This window comes from Trachypithecus francoisi, unplaced genomic scaffold, assembly GCF_009764315.1.
Source record: "Trachypithecus francoisi isolate TF-2019V2 unplaced genomic scaffold, Tfra_2.0 Lachesis_group6, whole genome shotgun sequence".
Lineage (NCBI taxonomy): Eukaryota > Metazoa > Chordata > Mammalia > Primates > Cercopithecidae > Trachypithecus > Trachypithecus francoisi.
In genome coordinates, this window is record NW_022681471.1 from 91256630 (window position 1) to 91269590 (window position 12961).

The following is a 12961-nucleotide window of genomic DNA, read 5'->3' on the forward strand; positions in this document are numbered from 1 at the left end:
GTAGCCCATGCCTATTTTTTCCTCAAAAAATAAAAGCTGCCTTCATGACATCCCCTCTTGTTTCGCATTTCCACAGTGTCACTTTGAGGCTTCAGAGTCAAGATCTTACTTTCTTCAAAAAATAAAGAAAATACCCCCCTAAGGTACCTCCCCATCCCCCATCCCCCAAATCCCACTGGTTTCTTTTCCAGTGCCAGGTTGCATGATCTGGTCCCATCTCTTGGGTTGGTTTGTGCTTTTTTTTTTTTTTTTTTCATCTGTTGATCATTAGTTTAGGATAGATAACATGAACCAGTTCTGGAACCACTACTAGGAGGAACACAAGCTCTTCACTGCAATCACACAGCAGGAAATAAAGAGATAGCTCAATTCATCCGTGGTGCTGGATCTCCAAAATTCAAAGAACTTGGCACAACTGGAGCACTGAATTTGTGTCCTCCATGCTTCTCAATCATTTTGGATTTCTTTGATCGGCCAGAGTTGCTATGTCTTGTAACTGTTTTCTTTGTTCTTCATTAAGACTGTGTGACTCAGAGCCTGATACCAAACAGGATTACAATTTTGAATAGTTTGAAAGATACTTTAAATATCTGATACTCATCAACAGGGTTATCTTCATCATCAATGATTGTGGAATAGCCTTCCAAAGCAGTCTCTTCAGCATCACCTTCCTCCCAATCTTCATCTCCATCTTCACCTGCCTGCTTAGCCAGAATCTTCAAATATTCTTGCTCATCTTCATCAATATCATCTTCATCACTCCCCAGTTCCTCGGTTTCATCATCATCTTCAGCTTCATCATCATCATCACTGTCATTCCCATGTTCTGCATATCAGGCATGTACTCTTTGAAATCCATTAAATATACTGAACAAGAGCATAGAAGATCTCGAATATTTGTTTCTGGTTGAGAACAGACTGATCAGGCTGGTCAGAAAGAAGCTATATAAATGATCCTTTAGAACTGGTAGAAAATGCTGCATTGCTGACACCAATGGACTCCACTCCTCTGGTTTTTTATACTCATAATTTTTCACAAGCTGATAAAGGCAAAGAAGAATTCCTAGCCTACAAGCACTGTTATAGGACTGAAGATAAAAGCCAATTTTGTCCAAAATGGCAGTCCAGCAGCTTGGATAATAGTGTTTGATGATGTGATGAATGCATGTAGTAAGCTGTACCCTGATGAGCTCAGGAGAATGGATAATGGCTTCTACAATATTTTCTCAAACACAATGGCGATCTTCTTCTGGAATAGTGTAAGGGGGTACATACCCTAGTGCTATTTCTCGATCAGGCCAATACTGTGTTATCATATTTTTCAAATAGGTAACACCCGCCTGTCTCACAGGTAAATCCAGCTGTTCCGACATAGTAATCTGGAGCAGCGTTGAGACAAAATTCAGACACTTGTGTGTTGAGGTCCTTCGCACCGCGGACTCGGTCAAACCCAGGCTCGGGCCAGGAATAGCGTCACTCACTGCACACACGGACCCGCAGCGCTCCGCAGCGGAAACCGGCGTCAAAGGCTTTATTTTATTTTATTATTTTTTTTGAGACGCAGTTTCTCTCTTGTTTCCCAGGCTGGAGTGCAATGGCGCAATCTCCGCTCACTGTATCCTCTGCCTTCCGGGATCAAGCGATTCTCCAGCCTCAGTCTCTTGGGTAGCTGGGATTGCAGGCGTCTGCCACCACGCCCTGCTAATTTTTCTTCTTCTTCTTCTTCTTTTTTTTTTTTTTTAGTAGAGACGGGTTTGACCATGTTGGCCAAGCTGGTCTCAAACTCCTGCCCTTAAGTGATCCGCCCGCCTTGGCCTCCCAAAGTGTTGAGGTTACAAGCGTGAGCCACTGTGGCCGGCCTCTCTGTCCTTTTCTAAGTCTCTGACGTATTCTCTAAAGGTCCTGGGCAGTGCCTTACTTTTGGTGATTCTTCTCTGCCTTCCTTGTGGCTGTTTCAGTTTGGTGTGTGCCTGTTCTAAATTGTCAGTGCTCCTTGAATATTCGTTCCCTCTGAAATCCGTGAGGCATGATGATGTTATGCTTGGGTCAGGAAGGAAAGGCTGATTTTCCAGAGCTGTTGACCAGTGCTGCTCGTGCTGACTAACCAGTGCTGCTCTGGGTAGGGTTGGAGGCTGAGCAATGGCACTTTCACTTATTTCTCTGTGTGGTGTGAGGTCTCTCTTCAGAAACATATCTATGGCCTCTAAATATTCTCAAATTGGGAAAACTAGATGCATCTCAACACCCCTATCATGGAGAACTTTACCAAGGAACTTCCCAAGTTGAAAGCCTCCTGGTCTAGTCTGTCTGTTCTAGTGTGAATTTCTCTTGGTCCTGCAGGGTTGACACTGTGTTTCCATTTTTTGTTTTGTATTTCCTTAGGGCTCCTCAACCCTCTGTGAAAGGTCTGGAGGTACAAAGAAATGTGTTAGGTCAAGTCGCCAGGCAGTAAATTTCTAGAAGGGAGGACAACAAAGGGAGAGAATTTACAGTCCTTGACTTCTTCATCTCCTTTACACATTACGATGTTGAAGTCACAGCCTGGTCTAGCATGACCTGAGGTAGGCAAGGAGATCTGAGATTTAAATCAAGTTCAAAAATCCAATTGTAAAATAAATGTGACTATCTTACATGGCACATCTATTTACTTATATTTATAAGTAAAAAATTATATGAGATCATTCTAATAATATCACCACCAACTAATAGGATGTGGCCAACCTACACAAGTGTAAACGATATGTTTTCAACTTTCCTAGATGGAGAACAGTCACTGGAAAAAATAACATCATGTTTTATGTTTGCACTCTAATGAGTTGAGAATCCTTAATATATTCACTTACAGTTGAGGTTTGAATTCATCTGAACTATTATTTCTCTTCACATCCCTGTCCTTTTGCTTGCTCTTCAGCTTGCCCATTTCTCTTCTCTCTGTATTTAGTCCTTCATCTCCTCTTCTCAATCTTTATTGTCCTTCATAATCTCCCCTCTTCCTGCATCTTTCCACTCCTCCTCCACTTAAAATTTTTTTACATCCTCCTGTCATCCCTCTTATTCCTCTCTTCTGCTTTTTTCTACTGCTTCTCTGCAAGTATTGAACCTCTACTTAGAGTTAATCATATAATTTATCGACCAAGTGGTGTTACTTTTGAAAGTAAATCAGGTGCTATTTATAATTTTGCTAAGGCAACAGTACAAACCAGTACTGTCCTAGGAAAACTGGGATATATGGTCACACTAGCTGTAGTAAAGCCCCAATTTAGGGTCAAGGTGGGTAGGGAAGGTCACTATGAGAAAATGATATTAAGTCAATTTCTGTAGGGTGTGTAAGAGCCAGATGAAAATGAGGAGAAGCATATTACTGGCAAAACAAATGAGAGTACAGAGGCACTGAGGTGAGAATGAAGGAAGTTCAAAGTAGCTGGAGAATGGAAAAAAATGGGAAAAGTGGCATAGGCTGAGGCTGCAGATGTGGATGATAATGAGGAGCCAGATCAGGACAGGAACTGAAAAAGGGACATCCAGAATTCCTGTATGTGGGGCAAGGGAGCTTAGATGAGGCTTTCTGGTTGAAACCAGGGCAATAGATTACTTGTCAACAAAGTTGCATTTTTATAACAAGCATAGGAATTCTATATAGAATTGCATGTTACAGGTCAATAAAAATATCACTGTTTTTAAAAGCTATTTGTGTTCACAAATTGCATGACCCAAGGAAGCAAGAATTCTTATTGAAGAATGTTATTAATATTTGACATGAAGTGATGGTGAGGAATGGAGAGGAAGAAAACAGAAGGGAGAGAAGGTTAAGGCCCTGCCAAAGCCATTGCTTGGCCAGGATTAGGAGTTTGCTTTTATTCTAATTGCAATGGAAAGGCAATAGGAGATACAGTCAGGGAAATGGCATGATTTGATTTACGTTTTTTAAAATTTTACTTTACATTCTGGGATGCCTGTGCAGAAGGTGCAGGTTTGTCACGTAGGTATACTCATGCCATGGTGGTTTGCTGCACCCATCAACCTGTCATCTAGGTTTTAAGCCCCACATGCATCAGGTATTTGTCCTAATGCTCTCTCTCTCTCTCGTTGCCCCTGCCTTCCAACAGGCTCCAGTGTGTGATGTTACCCTCCCTGTGTCCATGTGTTCTCATTGTTCCCATGTGTTCTCATTGTTCCCATGTGTTCTCATTGTTCAGCTCTCACTTGTGAGTGAGAACATGTGGTGTTTGGTTTTCTGTTCCTGTGACAGTTTGCCAAGAATAATGGTTTCCACCTTCATCCATGTCCCTGCAAAGGACATTAACTCATTCTTTTTTATGGCTGCAAAGTATTCTAGGGTGTATATGTGCCACATTTTTTTATCCAGTCTATCACTGATGGGCATTTGGGTTGGTTCCAAGTCTTTGCTATTGTAAATAGTGCTGTAATAAACATATGTGTGCACATGTCATTATAGTAGAATGATTTATAATCTTTTGGGTATATACCCAGTAATGAGATTGCTGAGTCAAACAGTATTTCTGGTTCTAGACCCTTGAGGAATCACCACACAGTCTTTCACAGTGATTGAAGTAATTTACACTCCCACCAACAGTGTAAAAGTGTTTCTATTTCTCCACATCCTCTCCAGCACCTGTTTTTTCCTGACTTTTTAATGATCGCCATTCTGACTGGTGTGACATGGTATCTCATTGTGGTTTTGATTTCCATTTCTCTAATGACCAGTGATGATGAACTTTTTAAAAATATGTTTGCTGGCCACATTGATATCTTTTTTTGAAAAGTGTCTGTTCAAGTCCTTCACCCACTCTTTGAGGGCGTTGTTTGTTTTTTTCTTGTAAAGTTGTCTAACTTCCTTATAGATTCTGGATAATAGACCTTTGTCAGATGGATAGATTGCAAAAATTTTATCCCATTCTGTAGGTTGCCTGTTCACTTTGATGATAGTTTCCTTTGCTGTGCAGAAGCTCTTTAGTTTAATTAGATACCATTTGTCAATTTTGGCTTTTGTTGCCATTGCTTTTGGTGTTTTAGTCATTAAGTCTTTGCCCATGCCTATGTCCTGAATGGTATTGCCTAGGTTTTCTTCTAGGGTTTTTATGGCTTTAGGTTTTACATTTAAGTCTTTAATCCATCTTGACTTAATTTTTGTATAAGATGTAAGAAAGGGGTCCAGTTTCAGTTTTCTGCATATGGCTAGTCAGTTTTCCCAGCACCATTTATTAAACAGGGAATCCTTTTCCCATTGCTTGTTTTTGTCAGGTGTTTGAAGATCAGATGGTTGTAGATGTGTGGTGTTATTTCTGAGGCCTCTGTTCTGTTCCATTGGTCCATATATCTGTTTTGGTACCAGTACCATGCTGTTTTAGTTACTGTAGCCTTGTAGTATAGTTTGAAGTCAGGTAGCATGATGCCTCCAGCTTTGTTCTCTTTGCTTAGGATTGTCTTGGCAATGCCGGCTCTTTTTTGGTTCCATATGAAATTTAAAGTAGTTTTTTTCTAGTTCTGTGAAGAAAGTAAATGGTAGCTTGATGAGAATAGCATTGAATCTACAAGTTACTTTGGGCAGTATGGCCATTTTCACGATATTGATTCTTCCTATCCATGAGCATGGAATGTTTTTCCATTTGTTTGTGTCCTCTCTTATTTCCTTGAGCAGTGGCTTGTAGTTCTCCCTGAAGAGGTCCTCCATGTCCTTTGTAAGTTGGATTCCTAGGTATTTTATTCCCTTTGTAGCAGTTGTGAATGAGAGTTCACTCATGATTTGGCTCTCTGCTTGTCTGTTATTGGTGTATAGGAATGCTTGTGATTTTTGCACATTGATTTTGTATCCTGAGACTTTGCTGAAGTTGCTTATCAGCTTAAGGAATTTTGGGGCTGACAGGATGGAGTTTTCTAAATATACAATCATGTCATCTGCAAACAGGGACAATTTGACTTCCTATTTTCCTAATTGAATACCTTTATTTCTTTCTCTTGCCTGATTGCCCTGGCCAGAACTTCCAATACTATGCTGAATAGGAGTGGTGAGAGAGGGCATCCTTGTCTTGTGCCAGTTGTCAAAGCGTGCCAGCTTTTGCCCATTCAGTATGATATTGGCTGTGGTTTTGTCATCAATAGCTCTTATTATTTTGAGATATGTTCTATCAATACCTAGTTTGTTGAGAATTTCTAACATGAAGGGGTGTCAAATTTTGTCGAAGGCTTTTTGTGTCTGTTGAGATAATCATGTGGTTTTTGTCATTGTTTCTGTTTATGTGATAGATTATGTTTATTGATTTGTGTGTGTTGAATCAGCCTTTCATCCCAGGGTTGAAGCTGACTTGATCGTGGTGGATAAGCTTTTTGATGTGTTGCTGGATTCGGTTTGCCAGTATTTTATTGAGGATTTTCGCATCGAGGTTCATCAGGGATGTTGGCCTGAAAATTTCTTTTTGTGTTGTGTCTCTGCCAGGTTTTGGCATCAGGATGATGCTGTCCTCATAAAATGAGTTCGCGAGGAGTCCCTCTTTTTTACTGTTTGGAATAGTTTCAAAAGCAATGGTACCAGCTCCTCTTTGTACCTCTCGTAGAATTCGTCTGTGAATCTGCCTCGCCCTGGGCTTTTTTTGGTTGGTAGGCTATTAATTGCTACCTCAATTTCAGAACTTGTTATTGGTCTATTCAGGGATTTGACTTCTTCCTGGCTTAGTCTTAGGAGGGTGTATGTGTCCAGGAATTTATCCATTTCTTCTAGATTTTGTAGTTTATTTGCATAGAGGTGTTTGTAGTACTCTCTGATGGCAGTTTGTATTTTTATAGGATCAGTGGTGATATCCCCTTTATCATTTTTGTTGTGTCTACTTGATTCTTCTCTCTTTTCTTCTTTATTAGTCTGGTTAGCAGTCTATTTTGTTAATCTTTTCAAAAATACAGCTCCTGGATTCACTGATTTTTTTTGGAGGGATTTTCTTGTCTCTATCTTCTTCAGTTCTGCTCTGATCTTAGTTATTTCTTGTCTTCTGCTAGCTTTTGAATGTGTTTGCTCTTGCTTCTCTAGTTCTTTTAATTGTGATGTTAGGGTGTTGATTTTAGTTCTTTTCTGCTTTCTCTTGTGGGCATTTAGTGCTATAAATTTCTCTCTTAACACTGTTTTAGCTGCGTCCCAGAGATTCTGGTACGTTGTCTCTTTGTTCTCATTAGTTTCAAAGAGCTTATTTATTTCTGCCTTAGTTTCGTTATTTACCCAGTAGTCATTTAGGAGCAGGTTGTTCAGTTTCCATGTAGTTGTGCATTTTTGATTGAATTTCTTAATCCTGATTTCTAATTTGTTTGCACTGTGGTCTGAGAGACTGTTTTGATTTCCATTCTTTTGCATTTGCTTATGTTGTCGATTTTAAAATAAATGCTGTATGGTGCTGAGAAGAATGTATATTCTGTTGATTTGGGGTGGAGAGTTCTGTAGATGTCTATTAGGTCTGCTTGGTCCAGAGCTGAATTTAAGTCCTGAATATCCTTGTTAATTTTCTGTCTTGTTGATCTGTCTAATATTGACAGTGGGGTGCTAAAGTCTCCCACTATTATTGCGTGAGAGTCTAGGTCTCTTTGTAGGTCTCTAAGAACTTGTTTTTATGAATCTGGGTGCTCCTGCATTGGGTGCATATATATTTAGGATAATCAGCTCTTCTTGTTGCATGGATCCCTTTACCGTTACATAATGCCCTTCTTTGTCTTTTTTGATCTTTGTCTGTTTAAAGTCTGTTTTATCAGAGACTAGGATTGCAACTCCTGTTTTTTTTTTTTTTTGTTATTGTTGTTTCCATTTGCTTGGTAAATATGATTTACATTTTAAAGCAATTGCTTTAGATACTCTGTGGAGAACTGATTGTAGAAGGGGAAAGATTTGAAGTAGGGAGGTCACTTAACAGACACTTATGCCTGTGGCCTCAACTACCATGATAGAGAAGTTGATATGTATTTCAGGTAGAATATTAAGGATTTTGTGGTATTTTTAATATGGGATAAGAGATCAGGTAAAGTAAGCAGTGATGGAAGACTCATAAGTTTCTGGTTTGGGAATCTGAATATATGTTGGTGGTATTCACTGAATTGAAAAAGTCAATTGAAGGAATATGTAATGTTTGTGAGAAGGATATATTATAAGATATCAATTTGAGACATGTTAATTTTGAGTGTACTGAGAGATTTCCAACTGTAGAATGGAGATAGGCAGTTGGATTATGGGTCTAAAAATCATAGGCCAAGTTAATAGAGGAGATACAGATTGGGAGCAGGAAACATAAAATGGTGTTTTAAACCTCCTTTCCTGAACCTGTTTACATTTCACTGCAGACACATTACAGAGGAAGTGCTGAGGAAAAGCATGCACCTGAAAGGGAGGTTGCTATGCAACAGATGAGGAAAGTCATTCAGCCAGGCAGAATTGAAGTTGGCCTTTGGGAACCAAATGCTGCAGTCCTTCCTAGCATTAGTTGCCTTTCATATGAAGGCTTCTGGCATGAGTTGATGTCAGAACAAATGTGAACTGCACAAAGATCTATCTTGAATTTTGGAAAAGTGTCAGTTTAATTTGAGTCACCTCACTTCTGTATTTAATTTTCTGCCTTTTTGAGTTTCTCCAGTTATCCTGGAAGCATAGCAGCGTGTGCGTTCTTGGGTAGGACCCAATTACTGTGCATTCCACTTTGCACATTGAGAAACCGGGCTCAGAGAATTGAGTGACCTGAGCGGGCTCACACATATTGAGACAGACAGGCTGGGCCCTCCATCCCCGGAATTCTGAAGCCCAGTCCAGTTTCTCTCCATAAGACCACAGCTGCCCCAGACCCCAGCACCAAAAGGAACCAGGGCTTGCCATGGCTCAGACACACAGGTCTGATTGTCCTGGCCGCTCCAGTGGGCACCAGGAAGGCCTCAGGGACATTGTGATTGTGTCCCTGATAAGGAAGAGGTCTGATGTTCTGAGTACAGAGTGGATGCCAAGGAGCAATTCTCATGCCTGGATGGACTCACACAGGGCAGGGGGGAGGGTGGGGGCCTCTGCTTGTGTCCTCCTGAATGCAGAGCATGAGCTTCGACCTCCTAGAACACAAACATTGCTGATTTGGACCAAATGTTGGGGTGGAGGATGTCTGTCATTCAAATGGGAAGGGTGACTTGTTCCCCGGGCCAGCATGAGCAGAATGTGAACTTTGGAGTTAGGACGACCCAGGCTCAAACTTCTTTTTATAACTTCAACTTTTATTTTTGATTCAGGAGGTAAATGTGCAAGTTTGTTACATGGGTACATTGTGTGATGCTGAGGCTTGGGATATGAATGATCCCATCACTCAGGTAATGAGCATAGTACCCAATAGGTAATTTTTCAGTCCTTGCCCCACTTCATTTATCTATTCTCTAGTAGTCCACAGTGTGTATTGTTACCATCTTTATCTCCATGTGTACCCATTGCTTAGCTCCAACTTATATGTGAGAACATGAGGTATTTGGTTTTCTGTTCCTGCGTTAATTCGCTTAGGATAGTGGCCTCCAGTTGCATCCATGTTCCTGAAAAGGACGTGATTTCGTTATTTTTTGTGGCTCTGTAGTATTCTATGGTGTATATGTACCACATTTTCTTTATCCATTACACCACTGATGGGCAGCCGGGTTGGTTCCATGTCTTTGCTGTTGTAAATAGCATGGTAATGAACATATGAGTGCATGTTTCTTTTTGGTATAATAATCTATTTTCTTTTGGGTATATATTTAGTGATGGGATTGCTGGGTCAAATTGTAGCTCTGTTTTAAGTTCTTTGAGAAATGTCCAGCTCTGTTTTAAGTCCTTTGAGAAATATCTAGACTACTTTCCACAGTGGCTGGACTAATTTACATTCCCACCAATAGCATATAAGCATTCCTTTTTCTCTGCAGCCTTGCCAGCATCTATTGTTTTTTAACTTTTTAATAACAGTCATTCTGAGTGGTGTTAGATGGTATCTCATTATGATTTTGATTTGCATTTCTCTAATGATAGTGATGTTGAGCATTTTTTCATATGTTTTTTGGCCACTTGTATGTCTTTTTCTGAGAAGTGTCAGCCAGGTGTGTTGAAACATGCCTGTAATCCCAGCACTTTGTGAGGCTGAGGAGGGCAGATTGCTTGAGTCCAGCAGTTCAAGGCTAGCCTAGGCAACATGGCAAAACCCTGTCTCTACAAAAAACAAAAAAGTTAGCTGGCTGTGGTGATGCACACCTGTAGTTCCAGCTACTCAGGAGGCTGAGGTAGGAGGATCACTTGAGCCTAGGAGATCGAGGCTGCACTGAGCCATAATTTTGCCACTGCACTCCATCCTGGGTGACAGAGTGAGACTCTGTCTCAAATCAACAACAACAACAAAACACACACCAAAAAAACAGAAAAGTGTTCATGTCCTTTGCCCATCTTAAAATTTTTTTTTGCTTGTTGGATTATATAAGTTCCTAGTAGATTCTGGATATTAGACATTTGTTGAATGCATAGTTTGAGAATACTTTCTTCTATTTTGTAGGCTGTCTGTTTACTCTGTTGATAATTTCTTTTGCTGTGCAGAAGCTCTTTAGTTTAATTAGGTCCTACTTGTCACTTTTTGGTTTTGTTGCAATTTCTATTGAAGACTTTTAGCCAATAACTCTTCCCAAGATCAATGTCCAGAATGGTGTTTTTAAGGTTTTCTTCTAGGATTCTTATCGTTTAAGGTATTGTATTTAATTCTTTAATCCATCTTTAGTTGATTTTTGTATATAGTGTAAGGAAGTGGTCCAGTTTCAATCTTCTGCTTATGGCTAGCCAGTTATCCCAACACCATTTATTGAATAGAGAGTTCTTTCCTCCTTGCTTGTTTTTGTCAACTTTGTTGAAGATCAGATGGCTGTGGGCGTGAAGCTTCATTTCTGGGTTCTTTATTCTCTTCCATTGGTTTATGTTTCTGTTTTTGTACCAGTACCATACTATTTTGGTTACTGTAGCCTTATAGCATGGTTTGAAGTTGGGGAATGTGCTGCCCAGGACCAAATTTTAAATTTTGTTTACTAGCTCTGTGGCTTTGTCTAGTTCATGCAATATGTATGTCTGTGCCTCAGCTTCTTGATCTATAAAATGAAGATGCTGACATCCACCTCCCAGGGCTGCTACGAGAGGAAGACAAGCCCTATAACAGATCCTGCTGTGATATCCAAGTCTGCCTCACCCTTCTATCCTTCCCCAACACACACAAAATAAGTTCATTGCTGGGCCTACACAAAAGGCAGGGAAGATACAGGCAATTCATAAGTGAGGTGCTCATGTGGAGGTACTTGGCACCCATTTATGCATCTTCTCTCAGTCCTTGCTTTTCCTCAGCCCTAGAGCTGAGGAGTTGTTCAAGAGGTATTTGGTGTAGCACTTGTTTCAGTTGGAGGCCCTCATAGAGATCTCTTTTAGAGAAGCAACTTATGTCTTATACTGGCCACCTTGTGGAAAGTCCTGTGGTTCACAATATTTCAGGTTATCGACACTCAGCAAAGATCCTGCCCAAGGAGGCCGATCCATGGCAATTGGACTCACAGAAGTAACTATAGAACAGAAGCCAATTTATTAACATAAACTCATTTTGACTGCCTGGTGCTCACTTTTGTGCACCTTCTCTCCCAATAAAGGAAAACAGTCACAGGTAACTTGAGTGAGGGGAGTTGATGGTCATGTCAGTGGCTGGAATTCTTGAGTTAAAATTCTCCATTCACGAAGCTTTTACATGGAATTTCTGGTTACAAATTTTGGTGGTCTGCAGACAAGTTAGTTTGTCTATGTTCCAAGTTTGAAGCATGAAGAAACTGAAAAACCAAATAGACCAATAATAAGTAAAGACATTGAATCAATAAGAAAGCCTCCCAACAACAAAAAGGCCTGGGACCAAATAGCTTCATTTTTGAATTCTACCAAACTTTTAAAGAAATACTAATATCAATTTATCTCAAAATATTCCCCAAAATTGAAGATGAGGGAATTCTCCCTAACTCATCCAATAAGCCCAGCATTACCCTGGGCCCGTACCAAAATCAAAATCAGACAAGGCTCCCCCCAAAAATGAAATTACAGTACAATATTTCTGATGAGTATTGATGCAAAAATCCTCCACAAAATACTAGCACACTGGATCCAACAGCACATCAAACAGGTTATTCACTATGAGCAAGCTAAATTTATTCTAGGGATGCAATAAGGGCTCAACATGCACGTATCTATAAATGTGACACATAACATTAACAAATGAAGGATGAAAAGCATATTATTATCTCAATAGATGCAGAAAAGTCATTTGACAAAATTCAGCATCCTTTCACAATAAAAAACTCTCAACAAATTAGGCGTAAAAAGAACATACCTCAAAAAAATGAAGGCCATATATGACAAACCCACCACTAACATTATACTGAATGGAGAAAAATTGAAAGTCTTTCCTTTAAGATCTGGAAGAAGACAAAATGCCCATGTACACCACTTTTGTTCAACACAGTATTGGAAGTCCTAGCTAGAGCAATTAGGCAAGAGAAAGAAATAAAGGGCAACTATATTGGAAAAAAGAAGTCAAATTGTCCTTGTTTTCAGATGACATAATCTTATACTTAGAAAAACTTAACAACCCCACCAAAAAAACTTGAAACTGATAAATGAATTCAGTAAAGAGGCAGGATACAAAATCAGGACTCACAAATCAGTAGCATTTATATATACCAACAGCAAACAATCTGAAGAAGGAATCAAGACATCGATTCCATTTACAATGGCTACAAAAATGGAATACTTAAGAATTAATTAAACCAAAGAAGTCAAAGATCTCTGCAATGAAAACTATAAAACACTGATGAAGGATATTGAAGAGGACACAAAAAATGGAAATATATCCCATGTACATGGATTGGAAGAATTAATATTGTTAAATTGTCCATACTACCCAAAGCAAAC

The 12961-nt window shown here is 39.7% G+C and overlaps 1 pseudogene; it reads right to left on the bottom strand.

Annotated features, from left to right (window-relative positions):
* Positions 1-365: 365 nt before the first annotated feature.
* On the bottom strand, positions 366-1373 carry LOC117077790 (annotated as a pseudogene).
* Between the last annotated feature and the right edge of the window lie 11588 nt (positions 1374-12961).